Here is a 21,245-nt window from a genome sequence, read left to right on the forward strand (position 1 = left end):
GGGAAAAATGGCTTCAAGAAAACACTGCAATTGTAGTTGATTCAAAGCAGCATTATGCTTTGAGCTTTCTAAAAATGAAGGCAAACCCAACCAGTGAGAAACATAGGCTTAGGCAAACCAAACTTGGCCTTAGCACTGACTTCTAGCAAGGTTTATGTCACATATAAGGAACACTGGGAAAGAGAACTCCTTGCCCAGGTCATTATGATAAATGAATGAATGAATGAATGCAGAAATGGTTTTCTTAAGGCAATTCTGTTGGTGTTGGTACAAGAACCTTTCAGTGAGCTACAGAGAGATGGCCAGTCTGGGTTCTGGGTTCTAAGAACTGATGCTGCAGAGGGTGAAGACAGCCAACACTTGTATCTCTGCGATGACAATGTGGTAGAGGAAGAAACCCAGCATAAATGTCAGATCTATGTCATGGACTGCTAAGGAGGGAAGAAAGCAAACAATCACAGGGATAAAGAGTGGCTCATGATTTTAGTCTCCCTTTGGGGATAAAATTTTTATTGTCTAGTGTCTTTTTGTAGAGAAAAGTATCCAGTAGCTCACCTTATCCTTGAGGTTTGTGTCCCAAACACTGCAGGAGATGCCTGAGACTGTAAATGTCAATTGTTTTTGCTTTGCTGAGTTGAATCGCAAAGCCCTGTGCATGGTAGATAATTGCATCTTATAGCATGGAGGTTTTGAAACCAGACTGTGAATGCCCTTAGGTTTTCCTGCTTTGAAGTGAGAGAGATTGGGGAAGCTGGTAGAGGCGAAGTCATACAGTGAATAATTGGCAGCTAGGGTTTGCTCCCAGGCTTCTGTGACTCCACAGTCACCATCTAAAAACATGCGGCGTAATTCATTTAGACCTGGAGGCTGCCCCACTTCTAACCTTCTGTGGCTTTTTGAAAATGAGTTCTCTAAACCCGTTCAATCAGTCCATATAATGAGTAATAATCGCAAAAGATGTCTCTGGTCCAGGAATGTGTCCATCTTAGATCAAGTACTACTCCCTGGTGTTTTTGTGCCCATCGTATGCCTTCCATCCTTGTTTGCTTCCTTTCTTTTTTTTAAAAGATAGAGTCTCAAATTTGCTATGTGTTCAAAGCTGGCCTTGAACTCTTTATCCTCCTGCCTCTGCTTCCTGAGACCTAGGCTTAGATTCCTGATTCTCTTGCCTCTCCCACCTGAGACTTGGAGTTTCACTTATGTGCCACCATGTCTGACATGCATCTTGTTTTGAATCAACACTACAACTGTTTAGGTTAGATATCCTCACTTCCAAGTGAGGGGACTGTGGCTACAGGTCAGAAAGAATGGCAGGGTTCAACCAGATAAGAACGCCACTCTCTGACCTTTTTGTTTTGTTTCGTTTGACCTAAGAATACTGAACCAGAAGTATCTTTGCTTTAAAGGTAGGGACCTAATTTTTCTGTAGCAGGGTCCAGGGAGCTCTGCCCCAGTGTCCCTTTATTCTTGTTCCTGGTCCTCAGTAATGGGTTGTACCTGAACAACCCTAGAAGGCATGCAAAAGGTTCCAGAAGCACCTTGGCACTCCTGGAGGGTTCCAATGTCCCTCCAGGCGCTAGGAAGTAGCAACACATTTTAGCTCTCAAAAGTTGAAAGGGTGATTAAAACGTCACTCTATAGAGACCAAGGGGAGTTAATGTTAATGTGTTCTACCACTTCTGAAACATCTTCTCAGGACAGGTGCATCACACACATGTATGCCATGCACCAACCTGGGAAGGTTGCCACAGTTATCTGCTCTGACACTCAATGTACATAGTGAATTTTTTCAAACTGCTTTGCAATTCTATCTTGCCATAGTCAGGACCATCCAATCAGATAGACAGCTCTCAATGGACAAACTATAAATAGCTAATAAATATTTGAGGAAATGTTCAATATCCTAGGTCTTTGGGGAAATGCAAATTGAAATTGCTTGAGCTTAGAATGGTGTTGATGAGGATGGGGTGGCGGCGGCTTACTCAAGATTGGGGCAGCCACTGTGGAAATTAGTATGCGGTTCCTCAAAACCTGTGAATAGAACTCCCATATGATTCAGCTTCACCACTCCTGTGCATGTACCTAAAGGACCTTAAGTCAACAGACCATGAAGATAGCTGTGCACCATGTTTGTGATTATTCCCAATAGCCAGGGTATGGAACCAGTCTAGACTCCCAGAAGTTGACAGGTAGCTAATGACAATGTGGTACATACATGTACATAATGGAGTTTTGAGATGATTATCATTATCATTCTTTTTATTATTATTTTACTATTAGGGTATATATGTCTAGCCACACTGCAGGGTACACATGGAAGTCAAAGGACAAGTTTCTTTAGTTGATTGTCTTCTTCCACCCTACAGGTCCCAAGGATCAAACTCAGGTTATCAGGCTTGATGGCAAGTGCCTCTACCTACTGAACCATTTTACCAGCCTCACAATGGATATCATTCATCTGTGAAAGAAAAAGTTATATTCCTTGCTGGAAAATGGATAGAACTGGATATGATCATGTTAAGTAAAACACGTCACCCCGAAAAACAAATACCCAAGTTTTTCCCCTCATGTGCTAAGTCTATATGTGGATCCATGTATATATTTATATGCATAAGACATGAAGATAAAGCAGGACTGTTGAGAAGAGGTAAGGGAGTAGTAATGTGGCAAGAAAAAGAGGAGGTTAATAGGGAAAAGATAAATAGAACCTTTTTCTCAGATGTGAAATCAGAAGGGAGACTAAGTAGTGGATAATGGGGACAGTGAGCATGAGTGGAGTATGAAATGTCATAATCAAGCCCATTACTTTATATGTTAAGTTTTAAAACAAAATAAAAGAACTGGTCAGTAACAGTAGGACTGTTGGTCCTATGTAAGCAACATGTAGCTCCAAAGGCTTTAGCAACCTTTTGGGGACATTACTATTCGTTTCTTCAGTAATACCATGGGGATGACGGCCCTTTTCTCCTGGTGTGGCAGTTATCAGGATTAAATAAATGTGTCTAAAGTGCTCAGCACAGGACCTACCTTCCAGTGGCCCCTTTCAGATTAGTACAAATTAATCTTACTTCTTCGATGTTCCCAGCAACATTTTAATAAATACACTTTGCAAATCCTGACAGTGTTGTCTACATGAAATGGTCAGAGATCTCACACCTATACAAACAAAAAGGGGGAAGGGAATGATGGCAAGTGACAGCTTAAAGGGCAAAGGCTTTGGGAAGTAATAAAAACCTTCTAGAAATAGAGAAAGGTAATGCTGTATGTTCTTAAAGTATCATAAAAATCATTGAATTAGACACATTGAAAGGGTGACTTGTGTTATGTGAACTCTATATTCATTTAAAATAATCCCCAAAGGCTGAAGATGTCGCTCATCGTCAGGTAGAATATATATTTAGCATGTGCAAGGCCCTAGGTTCTATCTTCAGTCTCAGAAAAAGAAAGGAATGAGTAGATAAATGTAAGTTTTTTAAAAGGTAAGCTGGATGTGTTGGCCTATGTCTGTAATCTCAGCATTTGGGGATGATGCAGAAGGATTGCTGTAAGTTTGAGAGTAGTCTAGATTACGTGATGAGGTCCACACTAGCCTACGGAAAGGAAAGGAATTGAAAATACCACATCATGTCCAATAGAAAAAAATGCTTTCCTAATTATACCCTACATGGTGACACATGCCTTTTAATCTCAGTGCTCCAGGAGCTGAGTCAGGAGGATCTTGAATTTGGGGCTAGACTCCCCTCAGCAAACAGCCAACCAGAATAAGGTGTACATAATTGTGGGTAAGAGCACAATGACCCCGGTGCTAATTATACTGAGTGGACAGGCTGGATTCCTAACAGGAACTTGTGCACTGATTTGGGGGTATCAAGCTTTATACATGTGCCCCAGAAAGAGTGTGGGATTGGCTTCAAGCTCCTTGAGTGCCTTCATCAGTCCTGGGAATTGGGCATCAAGAGGACAGAGAGAATTTTCTTTCCCTCAGTGGTACTGGGGTCACCATTTTGTCAGCTAGTCCTCCACAGGGTCTAGAGCCTCATTCTTGAGACGTTTGATAAGTTTTCAGCCCCTCCTTTGGTGGTATAGGCCACGTCTTCATTTTTCAGTACAAGACAGACACCAGGTACCTGTATCAAGTGTACAGAAGCCATTTGAATGGATATTTGTGGGTAGCAACAAAAATAAAGTTATGGTTGGGGGTCTCCACAGCATGAGAAATGGTGTTAAAGGGTCACAGTGTGAGATGACAAGAAAAAGGCTGCTCAGAGGGGCCTGAAGCCAGGATCTTCACTGGGTTCTGAGAGTAGACTTTCTAGACACACTGAGTTTCCTGTCTCCAGTTGTGCTTCCTACCTGATGGTTTGGCTTTCCCAACTTTATGTCTACTGTCACTTTGTACATTTTTAATGTTGTTCCTCTGCTGCTCTTGGGTTCCCAGAAAGCCTGGCTCAGAGGCTCCTGAACCTTTGTTTATTCTAGACTCAGCTCTCCCAGTAGCCTTCTCAGAGGTCCAGTGACTGAGGATTTGTTGTTCTAAAGTAGGTATATTATAAGATCACCATTGGATTTCTGGTGAATGTCTGTAATCTCAACACTCAGGAGGTGGAGGCAGGAGAACCAGGACTTCAAGGCTAGCCTCAACCACACAGCCAATTAGAGGCTACCCGCTGGTATATGAAACCTTGACTCCACTTTTCCATACATCTGCATATCTGCCCTTTGTGGCCTTCACAGTCACACAGTGTTGCTTTCATTGAACTCTACACATTGTAAGTCCCATTGGATGGTGGAGAGTCTAGGTCACGGTACATATTCCATCATGAAAGTGGAGGAGTGTCCAATGAACTTTAGCCCCAGTTTCTCAACAGGCACAATCTCTGGAGTTGTAGGGTCCTGCTGAAATGCTGCACCCCTAAAGTTCTCCCCAGTCTTCCCAGTGGCAGTGACTGTATACCTCTAGCATGAAGCTGGTCCCTTTCGTTCTTTGAGTAGCAATGACCATTAGAGGTATTTGGTGACCTGCACATCTCTTTATTTCTAGCACTTTGAATGAGGCCATGATGTGTCTGTCAATTGTCGGTTGTCACGTTCCCTCTCCATTGGGGTTGGGCGTGAACTAGGTGGATCCAAAGATTTTTCTAGAATTTTCTCTATGGTGAGGCTTCATACAGAGAGTATAATGTCCAGTGGGACAGCTCCCTTAGTGGAATTGGCAGAGCATCGGTCTTCAGAAGTCTAGATCAGGAGCTGGGGCAACCTGGGGGCCCTTGTTTATGACAGAGAAAAGTTACTTAGGTTTGCCTGTTTCTAGATGCAGACAGCAGAGCAGTTCCTTAGCACCAGGCCTTTGAATTTTAGCCTGGAACTTGTATGTGGGTTGGGGTAGCATAGTGTGAGAAACCTGTCTAGCATATACGCGGTTCTGGGTTCCAGGAAGTAGTGGTGGGGCAATAACAGGAAAAGGAAAGTTGGTTGATTGATAGTAGATATCTTATAAGCAAGGGAAACGTGGGTGCTGTCCTGTGTGGTGTAAGATGTTTGGCACATAATCTCTTGCCTTTACCCAGCAGGTACAGCACCCTGCTCACTTGCCTTGCAACCTGAAGACGACTGCAGAGAGCGTCCAGTGTGTGCCAAGCAGTAGATTTCTACTGGTGGAGCACCAGTGATACCGACAAAGATGTCTCTATCTCATGACTCTTGAGATATCTCTAAATGCGTGTGGTTCTAGGGCTGGGAAGGAGGAGAGCCTTGTACATATCATGCAGGTGCTCTACTACTGCCAAGACACAGCCTAGACCTTGGTAGAGTTTTTCAGAGACAAGATCTCTGTGTGTATGTCAGGCAAGTCTTGAACTTATAAGCCCCTCCTGCTTCTGCTCTGAAATGCAAGGATAAAGGTTTCAGACAGCTTGCAGATGTGTTTTTGTTGTTGGTTTTTGTTTTTTTTTTTTTAATAGTTCCCTCTGTTGATTTCAATATACTCAAACACCAAGGTTTTCTGTTTTCCTTGCTGCCTTAGTACAGATGTGTTGGAAGAATTGAGGTCAGGGGCCATCTTTGTGGGTTGGTGTCAGCTCCACTCATCTCAGACCTACCCTGGACTCTGGTGAGCTTTGGCTGTCCTAACTGTATAGCAAGTCACTCAGATGGGTAGATGTTAGGTCTCGCCAGTCTCAGTGCATGATGACTTTTATTTTATTTTTGGTTTTGTTGTTGTTTGTTTGTTGTTTAATTTGAAAATCTTTTATAACAAAAGTTTTAAAAAAATGTACTTTGATGGCTAGTGGAAGATGCACTCTGTCTTATGCCTTAAAAATCTATTTTAACCTGTCATATGATAAATATCAATAGTCAGAAACCATATTTAAAAAGCACATGAAGGTCTTCAAGTGTTTTAGCATCTAGGGTTGCAAGACCAAAAAGTTTGATGCTTCCTTTGGCAAAATTATACTCAGGAGAGTGGTTTCTGCTGTGCACAGTGTTTATCACTTTATTGTTATGAAGTGATACCCGACTGTCTCCTGAAGTGGCTGTTTTGGTTCTGGCCACCAGCAGTGTACTAAAGTACCCATTGTGTAATGGCCTTGTCAGCACTTGTCAACTTTATCATGATCTAAACCCACAAGATTTAGACATTTATTATACAATTATATTATAATTATTTATTTGTAATTATATTTAGTTTACATGCTTCCACTTACTACGGGGTTATCTAAGATAGTTTCTTCTTTAATGAATTGCCTGGTCAAGCCTTTGTCTCAGTTCCTTGTGTATATTTTCTCCTGGTTCCTGCTCACAATGCTCTTTTTTCCTGTTTCCTTTGCTGTATTTTTCATTATCATTACAATATCTATCTATTGATCTGTCTGTCTATCTATCCAAGTCATTCCCATTGTTGGCCCTAATCTTAAGTAGTATATGAAAGGACTGATAATTTCTTTATTGACTTATTTTAAAAATTCAGTATCTTTTGTTTATCAAGTCATGTACTTTGTGTTAACAGACAAGGACGTAAAATATTCTTCTTTGCTCTCAGTTTATAATCTAGTACAACAAAACCAAGAGAATATAATATAAACAAGGGATTGAACCTAGCATAGTCGCTTACTAGCCAAATGCTTCTGAGCTCTATGCACAGCCCCAACCTTGTCTTTCTAAAATTATGCTTTATTTTTGAGATCTACTTGCCTGCAAGTTTCTGCCACGTACAGCTGAGAATAAAATTTTCAAAGTTTTAAATGCTATTAGGATTCCTCCCCACTGCCGTTGATTTTTTATTTTTTAGAGAAGATCTTCCTGGGTAGCTCAGTCTGCCATGAAATCTCAACCCTCCGCCTTAGGGTTTACAGTGCTGCCACTGGAGGCCTGCCCCACTATGCCTGGCCTACCTTGGGCTTTAAAATATTGTTTTAGATTTATTTTTTACTATTTAATCACTAGAAATATTTTTCCTACATGCATGGATGTGTATCATGTGGTGCTTTGCGCCTTCAGAGGTCAGGAAGGTGTTCGATCCCCTGGCACGGGAGTTACAGATATAAGCAGCCATGCAGATGCTGGAAGTCAGTTGCCAGCACCCCGGTCAGGTCACTTACAACCACCACAGCTCCAGGTCCAGAGGATCTAAGGCCCTCTCTGTAGGGACTGCACTAATACAGATTTAACCCCTCGGCCCCTATATGCATAATTTTAAAAATCTTATAACATGTAATTTTCTTTTACATTATTGATATTTCCCATTCAAATGTGATCTATGTGATTCTTTTAACTTTGGGTTTATTTTCATAATCTTATTCATTTTCATTTCTCACAGGGCTGTTGCCAAGCATTGTATAGTATAGATTCCTGTTATGAATAGGATCTTTTCTTCCTCCTCCTCCATTTCTCTAACTCATGAATATTGTTGCCTGAGAAAACTTAAGATTTTTTTTCATATATCTGAAATTAGCAGCAACACCCTTAACTACTTTCTAAAGTTTTGTGTGTGCATGTATAACATGAACAGCTTCTGATGATGGATGACCTATAGTCTCTAGTCTATACACGCATGCACACACACACACACACACACACACACGAGAAAGAGAGAGCTAGAGAGGCAGAAAGATAGAGACAAAGATAGAGAGACAAAGACAGAGAGACAGAAAGACAGAGAGACAGAAAGACACAGAGACAGAGACAGAGACAGACAGAGATGGAGAGAGGGAGACAGGGAACACTTCACTGACTGAGCTACATTCCTCCTCCCATGTTTTGTTTTGCTGTGTAGCCTAGGAATGTGTCAGGATGCTTGGTTTTGACCAAGTTTTTGAAATGTATAGTTACAGAATACTATCCATTAAGTCCAGTTGAATATATGATTCATACACAAACAGGTTTTTTGGTCTGCTTTATTTACTGTTATATCCCTAGGACATGCAAGAGGGTAGGTGTTTTTCAGTTCAATGGAAGGAAGAACAGATAAATACCAAGTTTTCCATTCACAAGCACAAAGCTATAGTGATTTTGTTTTGAACCAGGCATAGTGGGGAAGTTGAAGTAAGAAGATGGTTTGTGTGTCTTCTTATTCTCTGATTCCTTTTATATGGTAGCTCTCTGCCTCACCAGGCTTCTTATTCATGAATTTTCCTAACAGCTTTATTTGAAATTGCCTGATACTGGAATGAACGCATATGTCCCAGACAATGGAATGAACTGTAACAATCACTTGGTGCACTCCATTGGGAGAGATGGCTTCACAGTTGGGGTGAATGGACTCAGACAGTGTTAAACACTTCAAGCAGTACGATGCCACAAGTATGACTTTGTTGGAATTACCTCACTATGGAGGCAAAAAGCAAATTAGTGGTCATTTGGGGTCTGAGGTGGGTAGTGGATGGAGTCCTAGGAAAGGTAGAGACAAGTATGTGTGTTAATCGGAGGTGAGGAGAAGGGGCCAGTATAGTGATGTAACTGTTCTTTGCCTGGACTGTTGTGGGGTCACATGACACATTTGACAAAAGTATGGATGAGCAAACATTCTCCAATGAACGAAGGTAAAACAGCGGAAGTCTAAACCCAGTGTATGGTTGTGTGAATTTCAGTATTTTTATTGTGATGATAGACTATGTCTTGCTATAATGTGACTTTTGGAGGAAACTGAGCAAAGCACAAGAAACCTCTTACGTTGCTTCTTACAACTCTGTGAACCTGTAGTTATGTTGGTAAACTTTTGAGATCCTGTGGCTCAGTAATTCTGAAGACATCTGCATACATGTCATGGGTAGAGGGCAACACCATGTGTCTTCAATTGTTCTCTACTTTAAAAAATATATGTATTTATTTGCACTTTTGTGTCTGTTTTGGCTGCTCATACATAAGTGCATCACTCGAATGCAGTCCCAGAGGAGGGCGCCAGATCTCCTTGAACTGGAGTGCAGGTGGTTGTAAGCCAGGTAACACATACCCAGTGCTAGATTAACAGCCGAGCACCACCACATCCGGCCTTTACATGGCTGCTGCACACGTGAACTCAGGCTCTTATGCTTGTGCAGCAGTAACGGTACTCAGAGGTCTCCCTAACCCCGTTTGACTGCTTGAAATAGAATAGGCTTTTCTGACATTGGAATTGTACCGCCCAGTTCCTCGTGCTCATGTGCACAGCTGGTTTCGTGCTTGGGCAGTCAGACTTAGGTTTTGGTTGGAAGCCAGGTATATTTATGGTCCTTAAGACATAAGACCTCCCTCTCTCCATCTCACACCCTGAGTACTTGGCCATTTCTCATCCTTCTTCTCAGCACACATTATACAGGGCATCACTGATGCAGATGGGAGCTGCAGAACTCCTGATCCACTAAAATGTGAGACATGTCATCTGCTGACTCCTGTGGTTCCTTACCGAGCCACTCTGTTAGGCTTCCCTCACCATGATGCACTTTATCCTCTAAGACTCGAGTCAGTGTGAGGCCTTCCTCTGTAAGTTGCTTCTGTCAAGTGTTTGTCCCAGCCACGAGACTAGAAGTCCGAGAGTGGAGAGATGGGCTGGGCTGTTCCTCACTTGGTTCAGAACTTGCTTGGTCCCTACCATCAGATAATCCCAGGCACAGAGACTGCAGTTACACACGCTTTCAAGGTGCATTCTAGCTGCAGCATGGCTCAGGACTCTGTGCCTTTGCACCTGACTGATAGCCCACTGCGTACTGGACTGCATCATAGGAGATGACCTGTCCTCACCTTTCTCTAGTATTACTTCTCTCTTCTTTCCTTCTCCTCTCTCCCCACCCTGTTTCTTCTTGTATTCCTTTCAGCAGACTGGACTGCCCCAGTGACCCTGCACTTCTGCTTGTCATGCAATGGAAGATGGCTGTGTTGCTGTCTGCTCAGTAGTGTTACAAGTGATATGTGATTGGCCAGCATCACCCTTTTCATTGTTCTTGGGTAATTTTCCGTATTCCACGTGTTTCTCCTGAAAATAGATGCTTGAGTTGCTTTGTTTTTATTACAAATGAAACATGTCTGAGAGACCAAGGAGGGGCATTCCTGACTAATGGAGCACATATATGTTTAATGTCTTAAGAAACTTCTGGGGGTTTCTAAAGTGTTCCTACCATGTTACCCTCTCAGCAGCAATGCATGGCACATTCCATCCTTCCTCAGAGTAAGAGGAACTTCCAGAGGAACAGAAGTGGCTTAAATCAGAAAAACAAATTCACTCAAGAAGAGCTTTGAATCACTAATGAATGTTGACTGAAACACAGAAACATGGTAGAAGCACTTTGGAATGCCTCCTGTGTCTAGCTAGTGTCTGTGGACACCCGTGTGCTCTTTTTTTATTTTTTTTACTCTTTCCCAGGTGTTTGGACAGACCAAGGATACAGACATGCATGCCTGAGGACATAATGTTTTAATTATACAGATGTGTGTGGCATCCAGCTTGAAGTTCTCTGTAAACAGGGCCAGCTGTTCCTGACATTTTCCTCTTCTCTGCTTTTTCTTTGTATAGAGGCAGACAATGAAAAATGATGATTTCTGTTCCCTCTGATCAAAGACTGTTAACCTTTCAGCTATAGCCTTATCACAAAGCCAAGAACTACTCATTGAAGGGGGGAAATGGGCTTGTTGACATTTTACAGGATTTTTGGAAATGTTAAAGATCTTTTTGAGGGTGGGGCCAAGGGCACAAACACCTGTAATGTGTGCACTGTCCTGAGTGTCCTTACATTCTCAGGAAACAGGCGGCTACTGCTTTGTCTGTACTCTTGGAACAAACACATACCCTCCTGAAAGGACCAGAGTTTGTTGTGCTGATAGAGGGTCACGTGGTAGACTGGGCTGAGGCTTTCACAGCCTCTGTTGAGGAGTAGTACTGGGGGGGGAGCCTTTCTGTCTGGTATCATTAAACAATGCTTGTCATTTGGGGCTTTGATACGTTGCTTAGGCTACGACTTGGCAGGACACTTCCATAGAGCAGGACACACAGATTGGTATGGTACCAAAGTGGCAGGAAAGCAGTTTTTTTTTCATTTAAGAATTTAAGAGGAGGGCTCAAAACCTCTGCACTCTGTAATTTTGGTCAATCGTCATTGGCTATCTGTTAGTCTGGCAGGCATGAGTTTTAAAAACACGAAAACAGTGTTGGAAAAGGATGTTCCGGCTCAGGGGGAAACCCAGGCTTTGCCAACCTGACTTTAAACATCTTTTTTCATATAACTTAGCACAGCTAGTGATGCTGGGGGTGGGTTGGGCAGTGTAGGGAAGAAACTTAATTATGCAAATTTTGATCTTAATGCTTTATTCGTATGTTTCCTGGCAGGCTGTTCTTTAATCTCTAGAGCAAGATTGCTCAGAATTACCATATATTCTTATTAATTTCATTAAAACTATAGCAAAGGTTGTTTTTGCTATAATCAAGAGTGATTTTGATTAATACTTAGGAAATCAAACCCCTCGCCAGCAGTGGGAATGAGAACAACCTTCTCAGTCAGTCGTCCTTTCTCTTCCTTCTCACCCCTTCTTGCAAAAGGCCAAAGATACAAATGCACCAGAGGGATTTTTCAGTCTGTTTGCTTTTGCAGATAGTTCTACGGAAAACACTCCAAAATGGGAGTCCATTTTCCTCTCTCTTGAGTGTGAAGAAAGAACACACGTGTGCACACCAGCCTGCCTTGGCTGGCAACAAACAGTGCCAGGAGCACACACCCTCTCTTACAGGCTGACTGTTAAGTCAGCAGAGAATGCTGGGAAAATCTAGAAGATGGAGCAGGTAACATACCCATGTACCCATGTAAAGAGGACATGAAAATTGCAGACAGGTATTAGATAAAAACTAAAGGACCAGTCGAAGATGATCTATCTTTGCTTTTAGAAACGATACCTACTGAGGCATCCCACATTATAACTTGCTTTGATTTCAAAGCATAGTTTGACATGTGTGTTTTTGTGCTTATGATCTGTTCATGAGCGTTCATTAGTACACTATGTACAGTGTGAGGAGCAGCAGGTCATTGAGGGAGAAAAAGATACTGGAAAGATAGTCATTTGACACGCTATAGTTTCTAATGTTTCAATCACACCCTCCTCCATTTTCCCTCCCTTCTTTCCATTCTTTTGAGTACTGATGCTGGAAACCATGACCTTGTGTGTGCTAGACAAACACTCTATCAATGATTCTCTGTTGCCTCCTTATTGATCTGTGTAATAATTTTTGGTCACAGGATAGGTGTAAAATAGTGTATCTTCACTATCTCCTCCTTCAAGGAGTGCTCAGTACTCTAATCAAAGACAGAACCCATTTGTCCATTGTCTTTTTCCTTGCCAACCTCTATGGTTCCTGCTTTTAGGAAAAAGTGGGGCCAGCTTACAGGTTCAGAGGTTCAGTCCGTTATCATCAGGGTGGGGGCAGGACAGTGTCCATACAGATGTAGGGCTGGAGAAGCTGAGAGTTCAACATCTTCCGAGGGCAGATAGGAGAAGACTGGCTTGCAGGCAGCTTTTAGGAAGTCTTGTCAGACTATTTCTTATGTTTGGACACTGTAGGTATCTGTGTTGCACTGCTTTCTTAGGGCTACTGGGACACAGTGGAGTTAAAGTATACATTAACAACTGGCCACACAGCAACATTTGATCCATTAAAGACTGAATACATGACAGTATGTATTATTTACTTCTTTATTGCTTTGAAAGACACCATGGCCAAAGCAAATTAAAAATAAAATTAGGATGATGTTTCCAGAAGGTTAGAGTCCATGATGGCAGAGAGAAGCCATGGTGTCAGGAGCAGCTGAGAGCTTACATTTTGGGTAATTTAGTGTGAGCATGAGTGAGTGTGTGCGTGTGTGTGTGTGTGTGTGTGTGTGTGTGTGTGTGTGTGTGCGCGCGCGCGCGCGCGTGCATGCACAAGAGTGTGTACATTTATGTGTATGTATATGTGTAAGAAGAGAGAGAGAGAGAGACAGAGACAGAGAGACAGAGAGACAGAGAGACACACACACAGAAAGAGAGATTGATATGTACCATGGTGCCTGTGGAAGTCCAAGAAAAGTTATGGAGTTGATAATTTCCCATCTCTCCATCGGTTCAAGGAATTGAGTTCAGGTTATCAGGGTTTCTGCTTTTTATGCAGAAGATAACTGTACAATAAACTGGATAACTTAAAATTTGAAAAGAAATAATAATATTTTCCAGTTCCCCAGAGTAGAATTCCCCAGAGTTCAAAATATCAGCAGAGCCATGCTCCTGAGTGTTCCTGGATTTGAATGGAATCCTTCCTTCCTTCCCCCACCCCATTCTTAACTACTTTGTATCTCACTAAAATATAAGAACAGCTAACCAGTTTCCTGTGGATAGATGTGATGACTTGGAAGCCTTTCTTCTGGATTTAGATTAGTGTGAGCAAAGGATGTGTCCCTCAGGTGAGTGGAATGCCATTCTTTGTCACCTCAACTTTCACAAATCCTTTGCAATCACAGTAATTGCAAGAAGCTGTGCAGACGACAGGGTCATGGTACAATGCTCACAAATGCCAATGTGTAGCAAAGGCCTAATAATACACTAGGTGTGAATTATGAACCTCAATTAAGGCCTTTGCCAGTCATATTGCCCGGTTAGAATATACATAATTGTAAGTAGGACTCCATTTTTTTTTTTACAAAAAGAATATTTGCTTGTTAAAAGTGTGACATTCAAGAGTCAGCTTAATAGGATGTGGAAAGATTTCCCAATGAATACTGCAGACCTCAGAAGAACAAAGGCGAGCACATGGTTTGTTTTAAACAGATGTCACCTGCTGTGGAAACTTCTTTCAGGCAAAGAATACAATGTTCTTACTGTTCTCCAGGCCTGTGATGGACTGTTATATACATAGGAGAAAGGGGGAGATAGTCTCTCTATTTCTGCCTTGAACTTAGATGCCTAAAGCAACACAAATCCATCCATTAACATTTTGGGTATTAGGCAGCTGAAAGATTCCCACTAGAATAAAGTTCAGCTTTAGCAGCGTTGTCCTCCTCTGAAGGCTCTAGTTTTCTTTGCCTTTCCTGAGTTTGTTCTTATTGTTTGTTTTGTTTCTTTTTGTTTTGTGAAATGTGTCTTCATCTCATGGATCATGGCTCCTTCCCCTGATCCACTGACCACATGTTGTCTGATTATCACTCTTCTTTTCTTATCACGACCCTAGAATTCACTTTGAGCCTGTCTAGATAATACAAGATAATAACTGTATCTCCAATACCTTAGAAGCTAGCTTAGTTACATCTTATAGTGATTTCTGCCTCATAAAGTATCAACTGTGTATGCCCTGACACTCGAAATGAGAACACCCCTGAGGGATTGCATGCATTACAGGAAATTGAACATTATATCATTAGCATTGTGTCGTGATGTCACACTGTTTTTATTTTACATAAAACCACAATAGATTCTCAGAAAAGATCATATCTAGACAACTTCCATATATGGTTTTAAAAACAGTGTAAGATCTTTTGAAAACCAGAAATGAAAATTCCACAATATGTGTGTTAAGTGCGGGGTCAGCTGAAATGACTCAGACCCATTGCAGGGGCCTAAGTACTTTTTCCTTCCACTAAGTGGTGGTTAATGAGCACACAGTAAGCTAAATGGACTGTGCATGCAGTCTTCTTCTTTTGTAGCCTGGGTTCTGCTATTTTGCACAGGTCTGGTATTCATGTTTTTGCATGTGTCTCATTTGGTAATATCTATGTTACTCACAACGCAGGTCTAAGTGTGACAAACATGTTGAGTGTACAGTGGGGTTGTGTCTCAGCGGCTCTACCACAGGTGTCTTGCCTCAGGCCTCTTGGGCATTCTTTGTGCAGAAATGTTAGAACTCATCTACCCAGTGATCCCACAGGGATGTGGGGTGATAGCCAGGACATAATGATTCTCTGGTTGGGGCGGGAGGGACATGATTAAGTGTGTCTTAAAAATTATCACTTTTACTTTTGAAATTATAACATAATCCCATCATTTCTCCATTCCCTCCACTACTCCTCCCACCAAACCCTTCCATGTGGGCTGGAGAGATGGCTCAGTATTTGGAAGTGTATTTTACTCTTCCAGAAGAACTGAGTTTGGTGCCTAGTACCCTTGGCAGATGGCTCACAACTGCCTGGACTTCTAGCTCACAGGCTCTGATGCCTCTGGTTGCCTTGGGCATTCACACATACACAGGATGAAAATAAAATAAAATAAAATGTTAAAATGACTCCCATCTACTCTTGCTTGTTCTCTTTTAAGTCCACAACCTCCCTTTTCATTAATTGTTGTTACATGCAACTATGTATAGATTTTCCTGCATACATAAATATAACCTATTCAACCTGTCTAATGTTGCTTGTATGTTTATGTTTTCAGTACTGACTACTTAGTATTGGGTAAAAATTGACCTGCTCTTCCCCGGGGAAGACTATCAAAGTCTCAGCATTTCTTAGTTGCATGTAGTTCTTTGTGTAGAGTTGAGGCTTCACGGGCTTTCATCCACTTTGGCGTGTCTATTAGCTTGGTAAATCAATTAATTTATTGAGGCTTAGTTACTGAGAAGAAACTGTGACTGAAAGGCAGCTGCATCACCAAAAGCTCACCACAGAGGATGGGGAGAGGGTTCAGTCCGTAAAGTGATTGCTGCATAAACATAGGAATATGAGCTCAATACCGAACACCCACGTGACAAGCCAATGCCAGTGGCACACACTTGTGCTCTCATTGTTGGTGAAAGGGGGAGAGCAGATCCTTGGCAGTGAGTAGCAAGCTGACTTGACTAAATTGCTACGTTCTGTGTATGTATGAAAGATTCTGCCTCAAAAATAGTAGGGCCTTCAAATACCCACAAAGGAGTGTGTGAACCTAAACAAAGAAACATACACACACACACACACACACACACACACACACACACACACACACACACACACACACACACCTGCACATACATCTACAAAGTTTGGTTTTGAAGTTCCACCCCAGCATGGGTGATGGCTCACCAAAGCTGTAGACATAGAGCGCTCTGAACAATTTACAGGTAGCCCGAGGAACCAGAGGCATTTTGTTAAGTTTTATGTGCCCTACAAGTCTACCTTCTCACTGTAGGAAGGGATTAGCAGTGACTGACTTTATGGAGGACCATACTTTGAGCTGTTGGAAGGGACAAAAGTCCTTAAAGAAAACGGTGTGCAGTAAAGAGTCACAGGGTAGGTTGTAGCTGGACTGGAACTAAAATCCTTGCCCTGCCTTGTTTAGAGCTGCTTCACTCCAGTCCGTTTCTATCTTCAAGAGGCCTCCTTCATGATATACCTTCCTCCTCTTCTTTGAGGTAGGGTTTCATCGTATAGCCCTGGCTGGCCTAGGACTTGACACGTACACCAAGCTGTACTTGAAATCGCTGTGCATACCAGGCTCGCCTTGTGCCTGTAGTAGAACGTCTGCTGACTCCCAGTTTCTGGGAGTAGAGAGGCTCTCGAGAGGACCTGGATTCAGTTCCCAGCATCCACACGATAACTCGCAGATGACTCTAAGTCCAGTTTTAGGGGATCCGATGCCCTCTTCTGATCTCCAAGGATTCTTGCACACTCATTGATTTTATGTGTGTGTGTGTGTGTGTATCATATTAATAACATATTAAATAAATAAAAAATATATTTATTTCTTGCCTACGTAGGTGCAGAGTATCACTCTTTGCCTTTGCTGAGGAAAGGTTTCCTCTTTCAAATTAGCTGCCCCTAATCCATCATCCAGCTCACACACAAGTCTTGAGTCTCCTTATGAGCAGCAGTAATTAGATGGACCAGAACATGAGAAGGGGAGTGGAGCAATAAAACGGGCGAAATAATTTCGCATTACTTCCAGACTGGTATCTCAGGGAAAACTGCTTAATGGACTGCTTGTTCTGTAAGTTGGGTTAGCATTCAAGTGTGTGTTTCTGGGGTAGTGCTTTGGGCCCAGGGCTAGAGAGAGAACTGTCGATCTCTACTGGCTTATGGTACTGTTAGTGTCGGTCAAGAGGATAAGATCTCCAGTCTGAGTGGAGACTGGTTCGATCCCTTTGGTAAGGGATCACCATAGAAAGGTTGGCTCACCAGCTAAAACCTTGCTGAAAAGATAGAATGGTTTTTAAAATGAGACACTGTACTTTTCTTTCCCACGATTCCCACCACCATTGTTCAGAAGCTTACCGACCAGTCATGTAAAAGGTCCTAAGTCCTACCCTATGACCAAGTCAGAAAAGCATACATATTTTTCACATTTTCTAACTCTTTTCTAAGTGTTCTTTCCTTAGTACTGGGGTCTTTATCCCCAGCATTTTGGGCCTCCCTACTCTTTCCTTAAAACCTGTAACCCCACATGTGGCTGCTTGCTGGCCATGAGTCTAACCTCCATGGCAGCTTAAACAGCACGGCTTGGCCCTTCTCCTTTCTCGTCCTCTGGGAGCTGCTAGGGCTTTACAGCTTGCCAGTCCTGGGGTTCTTCTTCTGAACTCTAATAAATCGTCCTTGTGGTTCTTTGTGAGTCTGTTTTTAAGTCCTGTTGTCAGTGTGACTCCGAATCCCAGAGGGGACCTTGATCTCCCCTGTGTCACTGTGGGAGGAAGATTATAAGAGTTGGACTTGATAATACTGAATCCCATGTTCAGGATTTGGAAGTAATATGTAAAGGACTCTGAAAAGAAGCAAGACTTGGCTACTAGGCTGTAAGCTTTTGACTCAGAAACTTTTTCGGTGCATTTGTAAGCTTGGCACTAGCAGTAATCGCCAGGTTGTGGAGAGGGTCCACATGACCCTGTAACTTTGGGCAGGTTGAGTATGGTACACTGGTGGTTCCATTTAAGTGGAACTGACAGTGCTGTTTGGAGGGGTATATGGGAAGATTTGGAGGGAGGGAAGGGAGAAGTGTTGTAGTAATAATCTCAAAAATAAAGGGCCTTTTGCACACACCAAGTACGTGTGCTATCACCAAGACATTTCCCTAGTCTAATAACCGTTTTCTGTATTCATTTACCTAGATAAAGCTTGAGTTTTTTTTCCCATACCTTGGCTACTGTGAATAGTTTTGCACTGAGCGTGAGCGTGCAAATGCCTCTGGTTTACCAACCTCAGTTCCCAAGCTTCATATAACTGGATTATAGGATAATTCTATGCTTACTTTTCAGGAGCGTCCATACCATTTTCCATGGGCTAGGATTAAAGCTAGCTTCATTGCACTTGCAAGTTTTGTTTCCTCAAAGATTAGACTTGTCGTACATTATCTTTTAATTCATCGGTTGACCATAAACATCATTTCTTTGTGGAAAATGTCACTTAATTGCATGGGTCATTCTTTAGCTGTGGTGAAGCATTTTGGTTGGACGCATGTTAGTCTCCTTGTTTTGTGGTGCTGGGAATTGAACCCAGGGCTTTCCACTTGCGGAGTGAGCCCTTGGCCTGTAAGCTCCACCTCACTGCTGCAGTTTGCTCTTTTGCCTATGCTTTGGGAATGCTCTTCAGGAAACCATAAGCCAGACCTATGCCCGCTACTTCTTTTAGTACCTCTTCAGGATTGGGTATCACATTTAATAAATTGCAAATTAATTATGATTCAGTTACTGTATTGGAATAAAGGTCTAATTTTATTCTTTTGTGTTTTCCCACCAGTGATTCCTGAAGACACTATCCTTAACCCTTTGTGCATTTTCAACTCTCCGTAAGAGTTACGTTCGACTTTATTTCTGGGTTGTGTATTTTACACTACTATTATTTTGCTTTTATTTTTGGCAGCTTTGTAGCATACAGGTCAAGTACCGCTTATATGGATTTTAGATCATTTTGTATTTCTGACTTTTATATTATCTCCAACTTGTAGTTCTTGCCTGTCACTGACCAATGTTGGCCCTGTCACTTTCCTCACTGGCCACACAGGGCTTTCACTTATTCTGAACTGCGTCCTAGGATTTGTGATGTGTGATTTTATTTGTTCTGTTCCTCAAGTGCTTGTTTAAAATCTAGGCTCAGACTTGAAAACTAGCTTTTCATTAAGATTTTGGTTCCCAGCGTCCATGGCGGGCTGCTAGCTCTACCTCCTAGGGAACTGACATTCACTTCTGGTTTCCAAGAGTACCTGTACCTATGTCCACAGATACACATATATATGTAATTTTTAAAAATTAAAAATAGGGGTTGGGGATTTAGCTCAGTGGTAGAGCGCTTGCCTAGGAAGCGCAAGGCCCTGGGTTCGGTCCCCAGCTCCGAAAAAAAAGAACCAAAAAAAAAAAAAAATTAAAAATAAAAAAATTAAAATCTAGACTCTCCCATTTGAGACAAAGTGTGTGATATTCAGCTTTCTGAATTAATCCTTGTATACAACCGCTTCTTCTGTGAGGTTCCAGAAATGACCCAGCAGTAAAGATCACTGACTGCTTTTCCACAGGACGTGGGTTTGTTTGATCCCTAACATCCACATGACAGACCACAGTCATCTGTATTCCAGTTGTAGAGGACTTGACACCCTCTTCTGGCCTCTAAAGGCACTGCATGCATGCCATGCAGAAACATACATGGCGCGCCAAAACATACACAATACACACACACACAACACACACACACACACACACACACACACACAAAGGAATTTCAATCGTTTCCTTTAGATTACCTACTTTGTTGTTTTTTAAACATGCTTTGCTCTGCTTGGCTTTCCCTTTGTTCTGCTTTCTAGCTTTCTGAGGTGTAACATGAGGGCTGATATATTGCAGGCTTCCGGTCAGGACTGCTTTCCATTTGCATGTATTGTGATCCCATTTGCCCTTGTCTCTGGATCCTGCTTGGTTTCCGTCTAGTTGGTTTTCCTTGACTTATGGATTGTTGAGAAGAGTGTTGTTTAATTTCTACATATTTGTGAGCTGTCTCTCTCACCATTCAGTTTTAGTTTCATGCTGTTGTAGTCAGAAAAGAGGCTTGATATGATCCCACTCTTCCATAATCACCGCTGGATTGTGTCTTGTGTATTAGCACATGATCTGTGATGTTCCCTATGTGTGCATTTGCAAAGAACACTTGTAAAAGCCACTGTTTCTCCCCATGGTTAGGTCATCCATTTGATGATGGAAGTTTCCTATTACTGTGTTACATTCTATGTTCATATCTATTAATGGTTGCCATATATGTTTGGGTGCCTGACAATGGAGACACACACACACACACACACACACACACACATATGCACATATCACAAATGCATTTGACTTGTTGCTGAAGTAGCCCTTTTGCATTTTGTAACGATCTGTTTCTTTCTATCACAATGGAGTGTTTGACTTCTGCTCTATTTTTTCTTGGCGTAAGTGACCAGTCCAGCAGGTCCAGTTATTCAGGGTCCCGAAGAGGCCTTCTACCTGTGTATCAAATGGGGGTGAAGAGAAGAAGGAGACCAAGCAAAAGTTCTGTTGTCAAGGTCTCGTTTATTGGGGTGAACGTTACAACTTTTAAGGTTTTCAGGTAGGGGGAGTGTCCTTAGTGAAACACAAAGGATGGAGGGAGAAGGGCATTCCAGCAGCGAGAGCAGAAGGTGAAGAGGTCATGTGATGGAGACGCTGGAGACGTCTGGTGTTTGCTCAGACTGAAACATCCTGTGAATGTTATCTTCCTGTGCCGTAAATTCATGGGAGAGGCTTTTGTCCAACACTCTCAAGACTTATGACAGTCATTTCAAGGTTGAACATCTGTGGCCATGCAGCCAAGAGTCACGTAGACACTTTGAGCCACAAAGCGGCCAGGCCCAAATCC

The 21,245-nt window shown here is 42.2% G+C and overlaps 1 pseudogene across 1 annotated transcript in view; it reads left to right on the plus strand.

Moving 5' to 3' along the window:
- LOC691665 (similar to GTPase activating protein testicular GAP1) overlaps nucleotides 1–21,245 on the plus strand; it is a 168,971-nt pseudogene that overhangs the window by 23,732 nt on the left and 123,994 nt on the right. The gene's annotated exons all lie outside the window — the stretch shown is intronic.

The sequence above is a fragment of the Rattus norvegicus genome, chromosome 3, assembly GCF_036323735.1.
Source record: "Rattus norvegicus strain BN/NHsdMcwi chromosome 3, GRCr8, whole genome shotgun sequence".
NCBI lineage: Eukaryota > Metazoa > Chordata > Mammalia > Rodentia > Muridae > Rattus > Rattus norvegicus.